General features: G+C 37.3%; 2 pseudogenes; both read left to right on the top strand.

Moving 5' to 3' along the window:
• Positions 1-2,424: 2,424 nt before the first annotated feature.
• On the top strand, positions 2,425-3,521 carry LOC143680525 (focal adhesion kinase 1 pseudogene; annotated as a pseudogene).
• A 4-nt stretch (positions 3,522-3,525) lies between these two features.
• Positions 3,526-7,402, top strand: LOC143680524 (focal adhesion kinase 1-like; annotated as a pseudogene).
• Positions 7,403-21,556: the final 14,154 nt, after the last annotated feature.

The raw sequence follows: 21,556 nt of genomic DNA, 5'->3' as shown, positions 1-21,556 counted from the left end.
CTGGCTGTTCATTAGGCCATGAGTCAATCTCAACCAAAAGGTCATCCACGAATAGATATCATTGGACAACACCATTTCTATAAATCTACTTTAACTTGTGTATACTGTATTTATCTCTCTTTTTAACGTTTTTTGCTTTTAATACAAAAATGCCCACTTCAACCATTCATTTTTTCTAAAATGTACAGTCACTGCCTGAATTTACTGAAAGTGATTTATAAATTCTGTTATCATAGCTAAGCTCAAATAAATAATAACAGTTAAACTCAAATAAATAATGATGGTATGAAGCAGATGGATAGAATAATTTAATCACCAGACTAGTAATAATTTGATTTCCCAAATCCAATGGCATTCATTGAGAAATCAGGTGTGGAGTGAAAAGAAATTGAAGACTTAGAGAAGAGTTGTTGTGAAGGACTGTTAGTATGCACCTTCAACCACACCCACGCTTTCAACACCATTCCTTCTTTTCAGATTATTTCTATCTATGCTATCAAACAATTAAAACTCTGTATCTGAACCTTCTTCAACAGCTTCTAAAACTACTCATCAAAGTCTTTAAAAGTATATTAAAATTAGAGAAGATGAGAAATCAAACATCACAGGAATTTTTTATTTCATGTTACTTGGTAAGATACTTTGTCAAGTTATTTGTCTTTTTTTTCTTTTTAGATTAAAGAGTTTGTGGTTTTGAAAAGGTGATAGGAAGAATTCATTCAATACAGAAAAATGCAAAACATATAGTTAGATAGCACTACAAATCCAACCACCTAGAAATTGCTGTCATTACTTTACTATGAATTGAATACCATCCCAGGCATATCTGAGTGACCCTATGTGTAGATAGAAGGACATACAAATAGAAGGATGGATGGATGGGTAGATGAAGATACATTTTTAAAAGTCTAGATTGTATTATACATACAATTGTAGTAAAAGTTAAGTTAATTTGTATTTTATTTAAAATTAATAGAGTAACTGAAGTTAAAACGAGGACAATTCTCACCTGCCATGCCAGAGACCCAGGTTTGATTCCTGGTGTTTGCCCACACCAAAAAAAAAGAGAACATTTCCAAACTTTAAGTGAATTTTCTTTCAGCACAAGACATACCATCTTAAATATTCTTTTATGGCTAAGAAAAAAATATGTAGAACTGAAGTTAGAGTCATTTTAACCATATTTTGAATTACATATTAAGACTTTAGCTTCATGTAATAAAATATTAAGAAATTAACATGCTTACTATTCCTCCAATTTATGAAATTCATTTATTTCTTTATATTATCAAGGTTTCATATATTTATTTTCCTTTTCTCCCCCATGCTCACCATCAGTTTCTTTACCTACTTTCTCTGTTTCTGAGAGCTTTATTTGGATGTATCCCTTTGATGCTAAATTTCATCCTAGATAGTATAAATGTCAATGTAACCTACTTTATAATGCAGTTAAAAAAACACACACACTCAACACCACAAAAATTTATTTCTTGCTTACACAAAATATTCAAGTTCCAGCTCATATAGGCTCCACCTAACATTTGTTTTCACAATCATTGTGGAAAGGGAAAGAGATGTTCTTGAATAATGCAGTCGTTATAAAAGATATGCATTGAGCAGTGTGATGGTGGTTTAGTGGCAGAACTCTCGCCTGCCATGTCAGAGACCTGGGTTTGTTTCCCGGAGCCTGCCCATGCCAAAAAAAAAATTTTTTTTAAATAAAAGATATGCATTACTTCCACTCAGATTCTATTAGTGATATAGCCTATTCTGACTTAAAGGGAGAATGGGAAATATAAATCAATACATATAAAGGGAGAAAGAGAAGTAGAAATTATATGCTCCAAGGGAGCATAGGAATATAATTGTGGGTAACCACAATGATTACCACTCTCTATCCCTTTGGTCACCAAATATTTGTAACACTCTTTTTTCTGTATTCAAAATACACTTAGTGGGTGGCCCCAGAGTAAGAGCCCGCTGCTGCCTTCAGGCCAAGGTGCCAACCAAAGAGGAAACCCCAGAAGTGGTGAGAGTTTGAGCAGCTTGCCCAGTGTCACTTAGCTCACAAATGGTAGATCCTTGCCACCAGGCCTGCTGGACTTCAGAGTATGTGCTCAGAAAGGGATGTGGTCTCCTTGACCAAGGAAGCAGCAACCCTCTAAAACTTAAGCCAGTTTTCTTTTAAAAAAAAAAAGCATATTAATTGTAGAACAGTTGAAAAATACTTCACATAAAAGATAACTACCGATAAATTGCATCTCCCGGGGAGTACCACAAGTTCTTTTGGACTACCTTGGAAAGGGAAACTGAAAGTATTTTTACAAATTATCATTTGATTTGATTTCAGAACTATTGCGGCCTGAACTGTGCAATAAAGATCCGCCTTGCAATGTGACAACAGCACTGAGAGGTGTTGTGAGGATGAGAGAAACCAGAATTAGCATTCAAGAATATAGCATATACCTAGCATCTAACAAAATTATGTCAGCTGCTTATCTGGGTGCTAATTTGAATGACACATCACATGGCCCAATATTATCAGACATGGAGATGCTACTGTTGCCAGGAGCATTGTTCAGAAGATAGTGGACTGGACAGTCACAAAGAAAAGTCCATGACCTGCTGTGGATTTCTGCTCAGTCACCTGTGGAGAGAAGAAGTTCGCTGGCTACGTTTGGATATGTGTTTTCCCAATGTGAGGGAGAAGTATGAACTTGCATACCTACCAGTGGAGTGGAAATATAGATTAAGAATTCATTACTTGCCAAAAGGATTTCTAAACCACTTTACCAGAGACAAACCAAATTTGAATTTCTTCTATCATCAGGTGAAGTGTGATTATATGTTAGAAATAGCTATTTCTAACAAGTGGACCAGGAAATTGCTTTGAAGTTGGATTGTCTAAAACTATGGTGATCATACTCAGAGATGTGGGGCAATGCACTGGAAAGAAAGTCTAACCATGAAGTATTAGAAAAAGATGTTGGTTTAAAGTGATTTTTTAAAATAAGAGTTTGCTGGATTCTGTCAAGGGCAAGACACTAAGAAAACTGATCCATCAAATATTTGCTATCCTTAATAGAGAAGAAAGTTTCTGAAATTTTTTGAGATTCTCTTTCCAGTATGCAGCTTTGATAAGGAGTGCTTCAAATGTTCTCTTGGTTCAAGTTGGATTATTTCCCTGAAGCTGGCAATTGGCCCAGAAGAAGGGGTGCATTACCTAACCCACAAAGGCCGCAGTCTTACACTTCTGGTGTACTTTAATCAGGTGCAGACCACTCAGCAGTCAAACAACAAAGACAAAGACAGGAAAGAAATGCTGCAACTAAGAACAACAGTAGCTCTGAGCCTCTGACAGTGAGGGCACCATCATTAACCAATGTAGAGAGAGAACATAGCTTACTTAATAGATGGATATTGCCAACTTGTGAATCACAGGCTGTTATCATTAGACCCCAGAAAGAAGGTGAACAGGCTTTCCCTAAACACCAAAGCTGGCCAACAACAAAAAGCAAGGCACATCTAAGTGTGGCCATGGCAGTTAAAATATGTAAAATACTGTTATTGGACAGAGCGAGAGTGAAATTCCTTCAAGAAGTCTTAACAATGATCCTCATATTGTGAAGCCAATTGGTATCATCACAGAGAACCCTGTCTAGATTATCATGAAGCTCTGCACATAGCTGAGGTCACTTAAGCAAGTAAGGAAATGCAGTTGTGATCTAGCCTTTTTGATCTTGTATGCTGTTCTAGTTTGCTAGCTGTTGGAATGCGATATACCAGGAACGGAATGGATTTTTAAAAGGGGAATTTAATAAATTGTTAGTTTGCTGTTCTAAGGCCAAGAAAATGTTCCAATTAAAGCAAGTCTATAGAAATGTCCAATCTAAGGCATCCAGGGAAAGATACCTTTGTTCAAGAAAGCCAATGACGTTTAGGGTTTCTCTCTCAAGTGAGAAGGCACATGGCAAACATAATCAGGGTTTCTCTCTCAGCTGGAAGGGCACATGGTGAACATGGGGTCATCTGCTAGCTTTCTCTCCTGGCTTCCTGTTTCATGAAGCTCCCCGGGAAGCATTTCCCTTCTTCATCTCCAAAGTTCGCTGGCTGGTAGACTGCTTCTCGTGGCTATGTCATTCTCTGTTCTCTCAGAGATCTCTCCTTCTCCAAAATATTTCCTTGTATAGGACTCCAGAAACTTATCAAGACCCACCCAAATGGGTGGAGACATGTCATTACCTAATCCAGTTTAACAATCACTCTTAATTAAATCATATGAAATGGAATTATGAAATAGGATTTTGATTAAAACATGGCTTTTCTAGGGTACATGCATCCTTTCAAACCAGCATATATGCCTATCAGTTTAGTAGGGCTCTTGAGTATCTACAGAGCAAAATATTTGTAAACAGGGAAATTGCTGCTTAGAGTGTTCTGGTTTCCTCAAGTGATTGTGTAAAATTAGGGACTTTGGATTATCAGAATATATGAAAAATAGTACTTATTAAAAGTCTTCAAAGGGAAATTGCCTCTTAAATGGAATGGCTTCAGAGTCCATCAATTTTTGACATTTGGCCTCAGCTAGTGATGTATGGAGGTTTGGTGTGTATGTGGGAGAGTGATGCATTTTGTGATACCTTTTCAAGGAGTGAGGAACAATGAAATGGTAAGATGTACTGAAAATGGAAAAAGATTGCCAATGTCTACAAATTGTCCAACTACCCTCTACAGCCTATGACAAAATGCTGGGCCTGTGAACCCAGAAGACAGCCCAGGTTTACTGAATTTAAAGCACAGCTCAGTACAATCCTGGAGGAAAAGAAGATTCAGCAAGAACAGATGAGATCCTAGATTGTAAATTCTTACAGCAGTCACATATATTCAGCAGTTGTAACTGTTATTTCTAAATTCTGAGATACTGAGCTGTTTGTATACAACCTGGTTGTTCACAGATACTTTGGGTATTCATGCGACACCTGAAACTTAGTGTTAGAGCTCAGCAATACCTCATAAAGGAAGTGTTTGTAAGTTGAAAAAGGGGTCAGACTTCAACCAGAGATATGAATGATCTGGCTTATCCAGATTCTCTCATCTACTGGGGTAGATGAGAATACAGGGTAAAGGATGACATCATTCATATTTTAAAACTTCAACTTCTGTGTGAGGCCAATGGGAGAGAAGTTTAGTTGGTGCAAAATTTATATTTTGGGTAGCATATTACTTAATTTAATTTATATAGTCATTTTAATTGAACAACCTTTAGTACATGGAATCTTGAATAGGATGTGAGGTCTTGTTGGTTTGTCCAGGTTAGTGTGTTGTTCCAATATATCCCAGAGTAATTTGGGAAGTGAAAAAGTGAATAAAGAAGTATTTGCAAAATCGCCTTAGAGGACTGGGAAGACAGGAGGAAATATTCAACTTCCCCATTTGGAGAATTTCTGATATACTCAAAAGCAGTGGGGACAACCAAGTCAATAGGCTGAGCCCTTGATCATGGGGTTTGCCCCTCTGAAACTTATTCCTGCAAAGGATAAGCTAAGCCTGCTTAAAATTATGCCTGTCACCCCCAGAGAACTTCTTTTGTTGTCTAGATGTGGCCTCTCTCTAAGCCAACTTGCCAGGTAAACTGGCATCCCTTCCCCCTACATGGGACATGACTCCCAGGGGGTTAAATCTCCCTGGAAGCATGGGACAAAACTACAGGGATTCACTGAGATCAGGCATCATGGGATTGAGAAAGCTTTTTTGACCAAAAGAGGGAAGAGAGAAATGAGACAAAATAAAGTTTCAGTGACTGAAAGATTTCAAACAGTCATGAGGTTATCCTGAAGGTTATTCTAATGCATTATATAGATATTCATTTTTAGTCTATGGTGTACTAGAGTGGTTGGAGGGAAGTACCTGAAATTGTTGAGCTGTGTTCCAGTAGCCTTGATTCTTGAAGATTATTGTATAATGATACAACATTTAAAATGTGACTATGTGAATGTGAAAACCTTGAGTCTGATGCTCCTCATATCCAGGGTATGGACAGATGAGTTAAAAATATGGATAAAAAATAAATAAATAATCGGGGGGATAAGGAGTAAATAAATTGGGTAGGTTGAAATACTAGTGGGCAATGAGGGGGAAAAGTAAGGGGTATGGGATATATGAGTTTTTTCTTTTTTCTTTTATTTCTTTTTCTGGAGTGATGTGAATGTTCTAAAAAATGATCATGGTGATGAATATAAAACTATATGATGATATTGTGAGCCAAGGATTGTATACCATGTATGGACTGTATGTGTACAAAGATTTGTCAGTAAAAATGTTTTTTAAAAAATAAGGAAGAACAGATGAGAATGGAATTGAGAAGACAGGTCAGTATCCTGGAACTCAGGATGGTCTGCTGAAGCACTTCCCAAGCCCAGCAGACCTGGTTATCCTAATCTGAGATCCAGCAAAGGATTTTATTCCAGGCCACAACACATGGCACAGACCAATCTTTACCAGCTCTCTGGCTACACTGGTTCCCATGGAATCACAGCCATGGCTGGCAGGGTATCTTTTGGACCAAACAGATTTGGGTAATCATAGGCCTCAGGAGGTATCAATGTGGTAGCCCAGCACAGGACTCTCCAGCATTGCATATATGAGGAGTTGGGCAAGATTTCCAATCTACACACAGAAGAGTGGCTGACAGGAGCAGGAAATGGAAGAAGATCAGTACTGACTGGAAAAAGAGGAGAGATTCCTGAACCTGATGTGAGGCTTTCTTGAGCCAACATGGAAAAGGAGGATGCAGGTGGTCAGGGTCCAACAAGATACCAACATATATATCAGCCTGCAGGTAAAACACACCCTGTGGCTCCACCAAGGAAACCACCATGACCTGGAGCTCCTGGTTACCTGGGCCTCCTAACCAGCCTTGGCAGCTCTGGGGACAGTTACAATGAGGGCATCAATCTCAGGAAATCAGTCCCAGGAAATCAGTCCTCCTTCCACTGCCAATCTAGACTGGCCAATGACCAGGTACTGAATAATGTCACAAGCCACATGAAAGTGGTTATGGAAATGTCCAGTAAAATCCAGCCAGCTCTGCCAGAGGACTATGTCCTGATGATAAAGGTGGTCGGCTTGGCCCTGATGACATTATTGGCCACTGCGGATGACACCATTCCCATCCTGCCAGTCAGCACTCACTGAGAGATTGACAAGGCCCTGAAGCTGCTGAATGCCAAACCAGATGAGCTCATTAACAAGATGAAACTGGCCCAGCAGTAAGTCATGACCAGCCTCCAGCAGGAGGACAAGAAGCAGAGGCTGACCCAAGCCCTGACTGTGGATGCCAAAAACTTACTCAATGTCATTGGAAGTGAGACTGAAGATGACTGAGCAGAAGAGGCCCCAGTAAGTCTGTCCAGAGGAGTGAGCCTTCTAGCAGCAGAGAGAAGCTCCCTATTGGAAGACGGCTTCTTATTTTCCCCTAGCCATGAGAAATAACTTTGTGCCCTTGGTTGCCAGTGTTTACAGTTCCAACTTTTTTGACTGACAGTGAGTTGAAAGACTTCTCTTTAATATAGCTTAACCACATTTTGATATGGGTTGGGTTTTTGCTTTGTTTTTTAATCACTATGTTCAGACAAGTCTGAGATCCAAAATGTGGCATTTTCTAAAATGATAATTGTACCTGAGAAGCTTTTAAGAATCATGAAGAAACATTTAAGTTCCCACTAGATATGTTTTAGTGGAAATGACCAACAAGTTATTATTAATTCTGAACTGCCTAAGCTACATATTGGAAGAAAAGAGTGTGAAGTGAATTCCAGGAAACCCAAGGGGCTAATATTCTTTTGCCTACAATAGAATTATTGTCCAGACTGAAATTTTTGTTGTTGTTTTATAGAACATCCTTCTGTCACCATATGTTAATACCACTTTACAAAGAAATAATATAAAAGCTATATTATGAAGACTTGAGTCATTTCAGAAAAAAAACTCAGCCTTTTCCCTCTATCCTGCCTTTTACTCTCACATGCATACATGAAGCATTTGGTTGGAAAATAGCTGTGTATAGAACAAAACTAAATTCTCATCTTTTTTCACAAGAATAATATGCCAGTTTTTTGTAGCAGTGTCATATTTATTTTGTACCAGAGCACCTCCAGACTGCATTGAGAAGCAGTACCATAACCATCTTCTGTTTCCATTTTTATATAGTTTATAAAGAAAGATTAAAGCCATGTTGATGATTTTACAACCACAGGAGCTAACTAACTCTTCATTGGGTCTATCTTCCCAGGAAAGAATTCAGCAAAATAGAGGGATTTTGGTTCCTTTTCATGTCTGGCTATACCATCCATTCTATTAAATAATAGCTTTGAAAAATATGCTCTCACCTTAGTTTGTTGAAGGATATTAATTACTCTCAGAAATAATTTAATAAACTATATAGTTACTTTGACCTATTAAGTAGGCATTACTAGCAAAAAATATATATATATACGCTTCAGGGAGACAGCTCCATGTAAAGAGCATCTACTATAGAATACTTGCTAATTTGATAGAAAAATGACCTCCGAAGCCCCATCCAATCATAATATAAGTTCAAGGTCCAGGATCTTTATATAATGCATGATAGTCTCTCCATTTGGAGATGATGCATGGCTATACACATTACATCCACTGAAAAACAATGAACCTAAAAGACATGTTACTTGACACCCTCCTTTTCCCATGCACATGATATAAAATAGAGGATTAGGGACAAAATAATCTCAAAAAAACTCCCAGCCTTAAAAATTGAGAAATAGAAGATACAAAGCAGATTCATGTCTACAAAAATTCTGAAATGCTACTGAGTAGATATTTTGAGATCCACCTATCTTGAAGGGAGAGAATGTTCCTTGATTGGGACCTGGAAATAGATCCTCAATTGGGCCATGGAAATAGATCCTTTGTCCATTATTCTCCATACCTCTTGGCTCAAGAGATAAAAAGAAGTTCTTCCTTTTCTTTTGTAAACTGGCTCTTAGAGGCTTTCACCTAGAAGTGACCACATCCCTTTCACTCATATCCACTTGGCCAAAGAGAGTTTTATAACCACACCTAAATTCAAGAAGGTTGAATTTGTGAACATCATCAATGACCATCTTGTGTAATTTTATTAATAAAATTAATAAATGTTTGAAAATATCTGTGCCTTGACTTAAGACACACCAAAGACATGTTACTTGACACAAAATATATCTGATTTGTTCTAAAATAGGGACACTTATTTTCCTCAAAATGCTTAGTTTAAACATTGCTATGCTGTCTTTTGGTCTTGCATTCTAACTTTTTTTTCTATTTTCAATATCTTGTTGGGTAGATTACTTCCTTAAAGAGATTTATTCAAAAAAAATTCTCATAAATACTCTATATACCCTGAGAAGCTCATGTTTGAAATTGACTGCCTGTTGTCTTCAGGCTTAAATTAAAACTTAAGAGCTATCTGGAGATACAGATCTATATCATTTTGAAGTGGTGACTGCCAGTTGTTCTGAAGAGCTAATGACACCAACAGAGCAATATTAGAATGCTGGTGACAAAAAAGTCTGGAAAAACTTAGATGGATGAAATATTGGAGTGGGTGAAGATTGTGAGGATATTTGTGTCTCATTAAATGTTCACTAAAGGGCCTCTACTTCCTAGGACACTCATCAGTTTGATAGGAAAATGACCTCCCCTCTGTATGTCAATCTTGCTCCTTCCTTCAGTATTCCAGTGCTTGCTCAGTGGGTTAATGTACACAGTGGCCATGGTGGCATAGATAGAAATATTACACGAGTATAAAAATTTTTACTTACTTCCTCCCAAAGGTATATCTGACTACTGCCAAGGAAGAGAGACTAACAACAATCCCCAGTTTTCTGGAGAGCAATAGCTAGCCCCTTATGGGAAGTTTATTTCATTGAACCTTTTCCATCATGGAAATGACAGATCAATTTATTCACCAAAGAGGTAATTAGAATATGTATTGACACTTATATCCAAATGTTTCTGGGAGCAGTACCCCCCTTAAATTTGCTGAATACATCTTCATGGTCTTGTGTCCTGTGCAATTTGGTTTATGATATAGCAATTCATTTTTCATTTAAAGAAGTGAAGCAGTTATCACCTGATATGAGATTCACTGGTATTACCATCTAATCCTTCAACAAATAGATGACCTGGAAAATGGTGAATGGCCTACTGACTATTCAGTCATGGTGCAGCTGTGTAGTACCATTTTGAGGGTTTGGTTCTTCAGGATATGGTATATGAGGCAACATATAATATAAGAGAAAATATTTGGAATGCACATATCCAATAAGAATTTAATATATGAGGAATTCCTACAACTCAATAACAAAAAGACAAATAATCCAATTCAAAATGGGACAAAAGATTGAATAGACATTTATCCAAAGAAGATACACAAATGCTAATAAAAGGAAAGGATAGTCAATATCATTAGTTTTAAGGAAATGCAAATCAAAACCACAGTGAGATACCATTTCACATCCATTAGAATGGTTACTATTAGCAATATATAAAATTACGAATGTTGGAAAGGATATGGACAAATTGGAACACTCATGCATTGGTGGTGGGAATGTAAAATGGTGGAGTCACTGTGGAATACAGATTGACAGTTCCTCAGAAAGCTAAGTATAGCATTATCATGTGACCTAGCAATCCAACTTCTACATATAGAAATAGTGAAAGAAGGGACTCAAACAGATATTTCCATACCAGTGTCAATAGAGACATTTTTTAATTCACAATTGTCAAAATATTGAATCATCCCAAGGGTCCATTAGCCAATGTGCCAAAATCAAAAATGTTATGTACCCCAGAAAATGTCATGTTTTAATCCTGACCCATTCTTGCAGGGCCACACCTATAGTTTAGGGTGAAAATTTGATTGGATTGCTCCCATGGAGATGTAACACACCCACTTGTGGGTGTGGCATTTTGATTAGAATGTGATGTGACTCCATCCATTCAAGGTGGGTCTTGATTGGTTTACTAGAGTCTTCTAAAAGGGAAAGTATTTTGGAGAAACCTCAGAAGCAGATGTTTGGAGAACAGTTACTTCAGAGCTGACAGAGACATAGATGTTTGGAGATGTTAGGTGTTCCAACAGAGAGAGCACATATCTAGACATGGGAAGAGCTTTGCAGACATTGCCATGAGCCTTCCCATGAGATGTTAAGCAAGCCAGAACCTGGAGAGAGAAGCCAAGGGATAAAACCCAGTCCCAGAGAAGCCAAGTGAGGGACCCCCAGAGGAAACAGAGGTTGAAAGCAATGGAGTACAGGAGCAAGGGACCAGCAGAGGCCAGCCATATGCCTTCTCAGCTGTCAGAGATATTCCAGATGACATCAGCCTTTCTTTTTTTTAATATTTATTAATTAAAAAATTAAGAACAAACAAGCAAGCACATTAATGTATCATTCCATTCTACATATATATTAGTAATTCTCAATATCATCACATAGTTGTATACTCATCATTTCTTAGAACATTTGCATCAATTCAGAAAAAGAAATAAAAAGACAACCAAAAAAGAAATAAAAAGATACCAGAAAAAAAAAGATTATACATACCATACCCCTTACCCCTTGCTTTCATTTATCACTAGCATTACAAACTAAATTCATTTTAACATTTGTTCCCCCTATTATTTGTTTTTATTCCATATGTTCTACTTGTCTGTTGGCATGGTAGATAAAAGGAGCATCAGACACAAAGTTTTCACAATCACACAGTCACATTGTGAAAGCTGTATCATTATTCAATCATCATCAAGAAACATGGCTACAGGAACACAGCTCTCCATTTTCAGGCAGTTCCCTCCAGCCTCTCCATTACATCTTGAATAACAAGATGATATCTACTTAGTGCGTAAGAGTAACCTCCAGGATAACCTCTCGACTCTGTTTGGAATCTCTCAGCCATTGACACTTTGTCTCATTTCACTCTTCCCCCTTTTGATTGAGAAGGTTTTCTCAATTCCTTGATGCTGAGTCTCAGCTCATTGCAGGATTTCTGTCCCACATTGCCAGGAAGGTCCACACCCCTGGGAGTCATGTCCCATGTAGACAGGAGGAGGGTGGTGAGTTTGCTTGTTGTGTTGGCTGGAGAGAGAGGCCACATCTGAGCAACAAAAGAGGCTTTCTTGGGGGTGACTCTTAGGCCTAAATTTTAAGTAGACTTGACCTATCCTTTGTGGGGTTAAGTTTCATATGAATGAACCCCAAGATTGGGGGTTCAGCCTATAGCTTTGGTTGTCCACACTGCTTGTGAAAATATCAAGAATTCAACTTGGGGAAGTTGAATTTCTCCCCATTTTCACCATTCCCCAAAGGGGACTTTGCAAATACTTTTCCACTCACTGATCAAAGCACCCTGGGATTCATTGGGGCATCAGTCTGGACAAACCAACAAAATCTCATGTCCTACCCAAGATTCCAAGTACTTACGGTGTTCAATCAAGCTATCAACATAAGTTACATTAGGAGATGCACTGGTCAAAATATAAATTTTGTACCAAATAAATATTTTTTGCTTCAATCTCACATATAAGTTGAAATTTTAAAATATTAATTACTATCTATCTTCAGCACCCTGCAGTAATGACATTCCTTTATTCTTCTTCATGCACAAACATTTTTTAAAGTTGTACATTTAGTCACTCTCATTATACACTCTAGGCATTCCTAGATTATAGCATCTGAATCTTTATCACCTATCTTTCTTTCTGGACATCAGCCTTCTTGAGCGAAGAAAGAGGTGCCTTAATTTGGACATTTTCACAGCCTTAGAACTGTAAACTTATAACTTAATAAATTCCCTTTATAAAATCCATTCCATTTCTGAAATATTGCCTTATATAATTTTTAGTATAGGTTACTAACGTTTAAGATGAAGGTAGGGAAGGAGTTAATGTTTAAATTTTTAGAGTTTCTTTTTGGGATCATAGATATGTTTTGTTAATGGATTTGGTGATGGAAGCACATCATTGTGATTGCAATTGATGACACTGAATTATGTATTTGAATGTGGTTAAACGGGTAAATTTTAGGTTGTATACATGTTACTAGTATAAAAATGTTATTTAAAAAAAAACAGCCATAGGATTGTACAACACAAACAGTGAACCTTATGATAAGCTATAGATAATAGTACAATCATAAAAATGCTCTTCCATGCATTGTAATAAGTGTACCACATAAATGCAAGTGTTAGTAATAGGGTTTTATATGGGAATTTTGTATTTTATGCATAATTGCTCTGTAAATGCACAACTCCTCAAATAAAGAAATAAATATTTTTAAAAATTAACAAGCTCAAGAATACCTAGGTGATGGATGAACAGGAACAAAACTCAGGATTAACACATCATATCAAGTTATGTGAGTGGCAAGGAGCTACATCTGCTCAGAGGCAGATAAATTACCTTTCCAGCAAATGCATGTTCAAACACTTGTGTTCCACCAAGTATTTTTTCCTAAGTCACATAAAGGCAGCCTACGGGCTTGCAATTGCTTTAGTCATTCTATTCATATTAAAAAAAAAACATATTTAAGGATTCCAGAAGCATAGTGGCAGAGCTTTTCAAGCCAAACATAAAAACAGATACAGAAACTAGATGGCAAAACACAAAAGCATAAAAACAAGAAGTTCAATTCAACAAGAAGACATACCAATCCCAAATGCATATGCATCAAAGAGAGCCTCAAATTACATGCAGCAAACAAATATAAGACTGGAAACATGACTCTAGTTAGAAATTTCAACAGTACTCTCTCAGTCATACAAAGTTCTCTGACTACATTAGAAAATTCTAGGAAAACAATAACAGGAAAATGTACTAATATTTGAAAATTTACTAAAAGTCTTCTAAATAACCAATGTGTCAAAGAGGAGATCACTAAAAAATTAGAAAATATTTGGAATGGACTTAAAATTAAAACAAACTAGTCAAACTTGTGGGATGTAGTAAAGCAAATGGTTAGAAAAAAATTTATATCATAAAATACCTATAATGGAAAGTGGAAAGAACTTAAATTGATGTTCTACATTTTGAAAAACTACTCCAACACAGATTCAATATGCAAAACCTCTCCTTGTCCTTTTCCTTTTCACCCTCTCTCCTTCATCTTTACTTTCCTTACTCTCAGATTTCAAAAATTTTACTTGAACACGAGCTAAAAGAACAACATTTCAAAGAACATGTATTTGAAAGGATTATGTACCCTAGAAAAGCCATTTTTAAATCCTAATCCATTTTGTGGAGGCAGACATTCTTTTAATCCCTATTCAGCACTGTAGGTTGGAGGCATGATTAGATTATCTCCACAAAGATGTGACACACTCAATTGTGTATATTAACCTTTGACTAGATGGAAATGTGACTCCACCCATTCCACACAGGTCTTAATTAGCTTACTGGAATATTTTAAAAATAGGAAGCATTTTGGAGAAAGTGTCAGAGTCTCAACACAGCCAAAAGAACCACGAGAGCCCACGTAGACATGTAGGCCTTTGGAGATGAAGAAGGAAAACACCCTTCTAGGGAGCTTCATGAAACAAGAAGCCTAGAGAGAAAGCTAGCAGACATCACCATGTTCACCATGTGTCTTTATAGTTGAGAGAGAAACCCTGAAATTCATCGGCATTTCTTGAGTGAAGGTAACCTCTTGTTTGTGCCATAACTTGGACATTTTTATAGACTTGTTTTAATTGGGACATTTTGCAGCCTCAGAACTGTAAATCTGCAACTTAGTAAATTCCTCCTTTTAAAGGCCATTCTGTTTCTGGTATATCACATTGAAGCAGCAAGCAAACTAGAACAGGTTTTGGTACCAGGAGTGGGGTGCTGCTGCAATTTGCAAATACCAAACATGTTGGAAAGCTTTTTAAATGGATGGGGGAGGGTTCTGGAGCAGTTGTGAGAAGCTTGATAGAGAAGGCCTAGAATCCTTTGAAGAGACTGTTGGTAGAAATGTGGACTCTAAAGATACTTCTGATAGGACTTTACAGAGAAAAAGCACATGCTGTTGTAAACTGGAAGGAAGGTGGTCCTTATTTTAAAATGGCAGATAATCTGGCAAAATTAACTAGTGGCTTTGGCTGGAAGGCAGATTTCAAAAGCCATGAACTTGGATATTTAGCAGAAGAAATTGCCAAAATAAATGTAGAAAGTGCAACCTGGTTTCTCCTTGCAACTTATAGTGAAATGCAACAAGAAAGAGATAAGCTGAGACTGAACTCTTGGGTGCAAAGAAACCAGAAATTGATGTTCTGGAAAATTCTGGGCTTTCAGGAAGGGAGACCACAAAGAATGGTGCCCGACATGAGGATGTAACCAAATGAAGATCCATTCAGCCATTTCAGAGAAAATAGTGATCAGAGATGGTGTTATCCAAGAAGGATTTGTGGAAACTCTTACTGTTGGGAGGGCACAATCCTTCCTTACTACATAGAAAATCAACAAGAGTCCTGTGGGACTTGTATAAATGGAACCACTGAAAATCTTGACTGGGGGTCTCAGAAAAGGGAAAAAGTGAAGGTAAAATGTCTTCAGAGGCAGAACCATGAGGCTGGGGTCTTAAGTCAAGAAAACTTCAGGCCAGGAGAGTGGACCCACCCAAGTACTTGAAGAATACTTTCCCTAAAGGCAGAGGATGGGCCTACCACCACAGTGCAGTGGAAGAGCTGTGCTGCCTCAGGCCTTGAAGAAGGTGGAGCATGTTCTTTGGGGACTGGGGAAATCTTGGCTGCAACCACATGGAGGAGCTGAGTCTGTGCCCCAGAGATGGCAGAGAGCCCAGGTGCAGCCCCAATGTTTGGAGAGGGTGGAGCCAAGAAAAAGGTCGTCTCCCTAAATCCCCAAAGTTTGCATTCAGAGAGAGGTGGGCCACTGTTTAGGCCCTTGGAAAGGGTGAGACTGCCACTTTCTAAAGTCTCAAAGATAAATGAATTTCCAACTTTGAAATCCAGTGAAATTTGTCCTGTAGGTTTTTGAAACGGTTTGGGTCTGATGACCCCTGTGTTTCTTCCACTTTCTCCTTATGGAAATGGGGTTATTTATATTATTACTGCCCCTCTTTTGTGTGTTGGCAACAAATAACTTGTTTTGAGTTTTACAGGTCCAGATTCTGGGGAGAATTTTGCCTTAGGACAGACCATGCCTGTAACAGACTTTGATGAGACTTTGTACCTGTTTTAACCTTGTATTTTATTTGTATTGTTACTAAAATGTTAAAGTATTTCTGATATTGTGATGGAATGAATATATATTTATATGGGAAAAACATGTCTGTTTTTAGGGTCCAGATGGTGGAATGTGCCAGTTTGAAAGTATTATGTACCCTAGAAAAGCCATTTTTAATCCTAATCCATCTTGGGGGAAGAGGGCGGCAGTAATTTCTTCTAATCCCTATTCAGCACTGTAGGTTGAAAACTTGATTAGATTATCTCTACAGAAATGTGACACATCCAGTTGTGTGTATTAATCTTTGATTAGATAGAGATGCGACTCCACCCATTACACATGGGTTTTGATTAGTATAATGGAAGTCTTTAAAAGAGGAAGCATTTTGGAAAAACTTCAGAGTCTCAAAAGAGCTATGAGAATCATGAGAGCTCATGGAACCAGAGACCTTTGGAGATGAAATGGGAAAACATCCCCTAGGGGAGCTTCATGAAACAAGAAGCCTGGAGAGAAACCTAGCAGACATCACTATCTTTTCCATGTGCCTTTTCAGTTGAGAGATAATCCCTGAACATCATTGGCCTTTCTTGGTGAAACTAACCTGTTGTTGGTGCCTTAATTTGGACATTTTTATAGACTTGCTTTAATTGGGGCATTTTCACAGTCCTAGAACTGTAAACTTGCAACTTATTAAATTCCCCTTTAGAAAGCTGTTCCATTTTTGGTATATCACATTCCAGCGACTAGCAATCTAGAACAACATATAACAGAATTGACTTTAAAAAGTAGTTTAGAGGAAGGGGGCTAAGATGGTGGCTTAGCAAGGTGTGGGATTTAGTTTGTCCTCCAGAGAATCTAGTAAATAGACAAGAATAGTACAGAGCAACTTCTGGGGCCACATCAGTGACCAGACACACAGCGTATACCAGTCTTGGACCAGCTGGACTGGCTGCAAGCCCACCCAGAACTGTGAGTTCCCCAAGCGGTGGTGGCCGGCATCCCTCCCCAACAGGCTGCTTCCCAGAGGGGAAAAGAAAGATAATTTACCAGCAGCAGGGGCTGAGTGCAATCAAATCCAATTGTGGAATTAATTAACGAATTCTGACTACTAAAAATAGGCCTCAGCTCAGCTGAACTTTGAGTAAAAACAGAGGTCACTGGTATTTGCCCCAGCACAGACAGGGCATGCCTGACAGAAAAAGAAAATAAATAAATAAACAAAGGTTTTTTTTTAGATTTGAATTATCTGAACCATGAAGGAAAAGAGGGGGCACATAGGACCTGGAGATACACAGAGCGACATACCAACTTAAACTCTTAACTGACAAATCCAAGGAACAGGGGTCCTGCTCTGAAAAGGATTTTTCTCTTTCATTTTGGACACTGTGTTTCTAAAGCTTGACTTTTCTTTGGATACAGCTATAAGGCTTCTCAGTCTCCACTGCCCCAGGCATAGGCCAAATTAAGATGTTTGAGTGCTTGTCTGGAGTCTGTGCCTTCCCTAGGCAAGGGATGGGGCCCAGCTCAGGTGGAATCCTTCCCTCAAGGAGTTCAGACCCCAGAGTCTGGGAAAGTGAAGCGATCAAAACCAGACTAAAACCTCTCCTCTGTCTCCACCATGCCCTCAGCAGGGAGAGTCTGCTGAAGGTAAGGTACCACATCACCTTATACTAGTGGGATCTGCAGGCAAACAAGCACCACTAACTGGGCAGGATAGGAAAAATAGAGAGCCCAGAGGCTTCATAGGAAAGCTTTTCAATCTACTGGGTCTCACCCTCAGGGAAAATTGATGCAGGAGGCCAGTTTAAAAATCTGGCTGGGGCCTACAACACCACCCACCTCCTAAGGGGAGGGGGGTGGGGTGGGGAATGGCATCATACAGGCAGAGCAAGAAACAAGAAAACAAGAACTGAGAAATACTGATCTGTTAAACAAAACCTAAGCTAAAGGTCCAGAATAAGCTGAAGAGAATGTCAAAGAATAGGCAACAAAGTCATCCAGCAAGAAAATCCAAGGTAAAAAAAGTGAAAATGATCTCCAGAATAAACTAATTAGGATAATTAAATGCCTATGTGACAGCAAAAAATAACTAAATCATACTAGGAAAATTGAAGATATGGTCTAGTCAAAAGAACAAACCAACAATTCAAATGAGATACAGGAGTTGAAACAAATAATTCAGAATGTTTGAACAGACATGGAAAACCTCATCAAAAGTCAAATCTGTGAATTGAGGGAAGATATAAAGAAGTCAAGGAATGAACAAAAATAAGAACTCAAAAGTCTGAAAAAACAAATCACAGAGCTTATGAAAATGGAAGGCACAGTAGAAGAGATAAAAAAAAAATGGAAACCTAAAATGTCGGATTTCAAGAGGCAGAAGATAGGATTAATGAGCTGTAGGACAGGACCTCTGAAATCCAACAAGCAAAAGAAAATATAAGGAAAAGAATGGGAAAATAAGAGTAGGGACAGACAGAATTGAATGAGAACATGAAGCACATAGAATATACGTGTTGTGGGTATCCCAGAAGGAGATGAGGAGGGAAAAGGAGGGGAAAAACTAATGGAAAAAATTATCACTGAATATTTCACATCTCTTATGAAAGACTTAAAATTACAGATCCAAGAAATGCTGTGTAGCCCAAACAGAATAGATCCAAATAGACATATTCCAAGACACTTATTAATCAGAATGTCAAATGTCAAAGAGAAAGAGAATCTTGAAAGCAACAAGAAGAGCAATCTATCACATAGATTGGAAGCCCAAAAGACTATGCATAGATTTCTCAGCAGAAACCATGGGAGGCAAGAAGACAATAGGATGATATATTTAAATTACTAAAAGAGAAAAACTGCCAACCAAAAATTCTATATCCAGCAAAATTGTCCTTCAAAAATGAGGGGGACATTAAAACATTTTCAGACAAAAAATCACTGAGAGAATTTGTGACCAAGAGACTGGTTCTGCTAGAAATACTAAAGAGAGTACTAGAGACAGATACAAAAAGACAGGAGAGAGAGGAGTGGAGAAGAGTGTAGAAATTAAAACTATCAGTAAAAGTTAAAAGAAGGAAAATTAGATATGACATATAAAATCCAAAAGACAAAATGGTAGAAGAAGGTACTGCCTGTACAGTAATAACACTAAATGTTAATGGATTAAACTCCCCAATCAAAAGACATAGACTGGCAGAATGGACTAAAAAACAGGATCCATCTATACGCTGTTTGTGGGAAACACATCTTAGACACAAGGATAAACATAGGTTGAAAGCAAAAGGTTAGGGAAAGATATTTTATGAAAATAACAATCAGAAAAGAGCAGGAGTAGCTATACTACTGTCCAACAAATTAGACTTCAAATGTAAAACAATTGAAGAGACAAAGAAGTACACTATATATATAATAAAAAGAACAATTCAACAAGATGACATAACAATCATAAATATTTATGTGCTGAGCCATAATGCTCCAAAATACATGAGGCAGACACTGAAATGAGAAATAGACACATATATCATAATAGTTGGAGGTTTCAACCCCCCACTCTCATCAATGGGCAGAATATTTAGACAGGATCAACAGAGAAACAGAGAATTCGAATAATACAATAAATGAGCCAGACTTAACAGACATTTATAGAACATTACACCCCACAACAGCAGGATATACCTTTTTCTCAAGTGCTCATGGATCATTCTCAAAGATAGACCATATGCTGGGTCACAAAGCAAGTCTCAATAAATTTAAAAAGACTGAAATCATACAAAACACTTTCTCAGATCATAAAGGAATGAAGTTGGAAATCAATAACAGGCAAAGTGTCAGAAAATTCACAAATACATGGAGGCTTAACAACACATAGTTAAACAACCAGTGGGTCAAGGAAGAAATTACAAGAGAAATCAATAAATATCTTGAGGCAAATGAAAATGGAAACATGACATATCAAAATTTACGGGATGCAGCAAATGTAGTGATAAGAGGGAAATTTATTGCCCTAAATGCCTATATCAAAAAAGAAGAAACAGCAAAAATCGAGGAATTAACTGTCCACTTGGAAGAACTAGAGAAAGAACAGCAAACTAACTCCAAAGAGCAGAAAGAAAGAAATAATGAAGATTAGAGCAGAAATAAGTGAAATTGAGAACATGAAAACAATAGAGAAAATCAACAAAACCAGAAGTTGGTTCTATGAGAAAATCAACAAGTTTGATGGACCCTTAGTGAGGTTGAGTAAAAAGGAAAAGAAGAGGGAATACAAATAAATAAATCAGAAATGGAAGAGAAAACATAACCACTGACCCCATAGAAATAAAAGAAATAATGAGAAATCAAAGCACCCAAATTGGAAAAGTAAAAATAAAATTGCCTCCTTTTATAGATAATATGATTGTTCATTCATAAACTATGACTGTTCAAAATTGTAGGATTAAAGGTCAATATACAATAATGAATTGGATTACAATCCACTAACAATTAGCAATTGGAAATTGAATTAAAAAACAGTTGTCATATACATTTTTCAAAATCCATTCTTCCACTATAGAACATGAAATGTTTAGGTATAAGGTAACAAAATAGTGCAAGGCTTACATTCTGAAAACAACAAAACGTTAATGTAAGAAATCAAGAAGACCTAAACAAATGGAGGGCTATACTATGCTCATGAACTGAAAAATTTGAAATTGTTGGTATATCAATTCTCACCAAATTGATTTCAAGGATCCAAATATAATTTAATACAATTATTGACTCCTAAATAAAATGTGGGTAAGTATTTTGCCACCTACCAGAAGAGATCATGTGACTTAAAAGAGAAAGAAAATGAGATTGTCGTGAAGCTTTTTAATGGGAAAGCTTTATAACAGAAAAAAAGAGAGCAAGCTGTCTTTTACTAGGGCAACTAGAATCTGAGTCAAGAATTTATATCCTGAAAAATGAACTTAAAAGTATAAAGTGCCCAGACAATCTGTTAACAACATAAAATATCTCAGGAAGTAATGCACCCATGAGCCCTTCCTGATGGATCTACTAAAAAATGAACTTCTGATAATGAAAATGACAAGAAAGTCATTACATAAGTACTGGTGGTAAGCATTAAATATACAGTTACTGGCAGAAATAATATGATGCTAACAAAAAGGCTAGTCAATTTTGGAAGATAATGAATCAATTCGCTATACAAAAAAAATGTTAAATAAGGAGAAGGAACAGAATATTTTTCCTGCTTTTTTATATGAATTGTATAGCTGGGTAACACACAGATGAAGAGAAGCATTGTACAAAATTATTTCAACTAATGATTGAATCATAATT

This window comes from Tamandua tetradactyla, chromosome 4 (assembly GCF_023851605.1).
Source record: "Tamandua tetradactyla isolate mTamTet1 chromosome 4, mTamTet1.pri, whole genome shotgun sequence".
Lineage (NCBI taxonomy): Eukaryota > Metazoa > Chordata > Mammalia > Pilosa > Myrmecophagidae > Tamandua > Tamandua tetradactyla.
The sequence above is the reverse complement of the archived record's forward strand: the minus strand, read 5'-3'. Positions and strand labels throughout refer to the sequence as shown.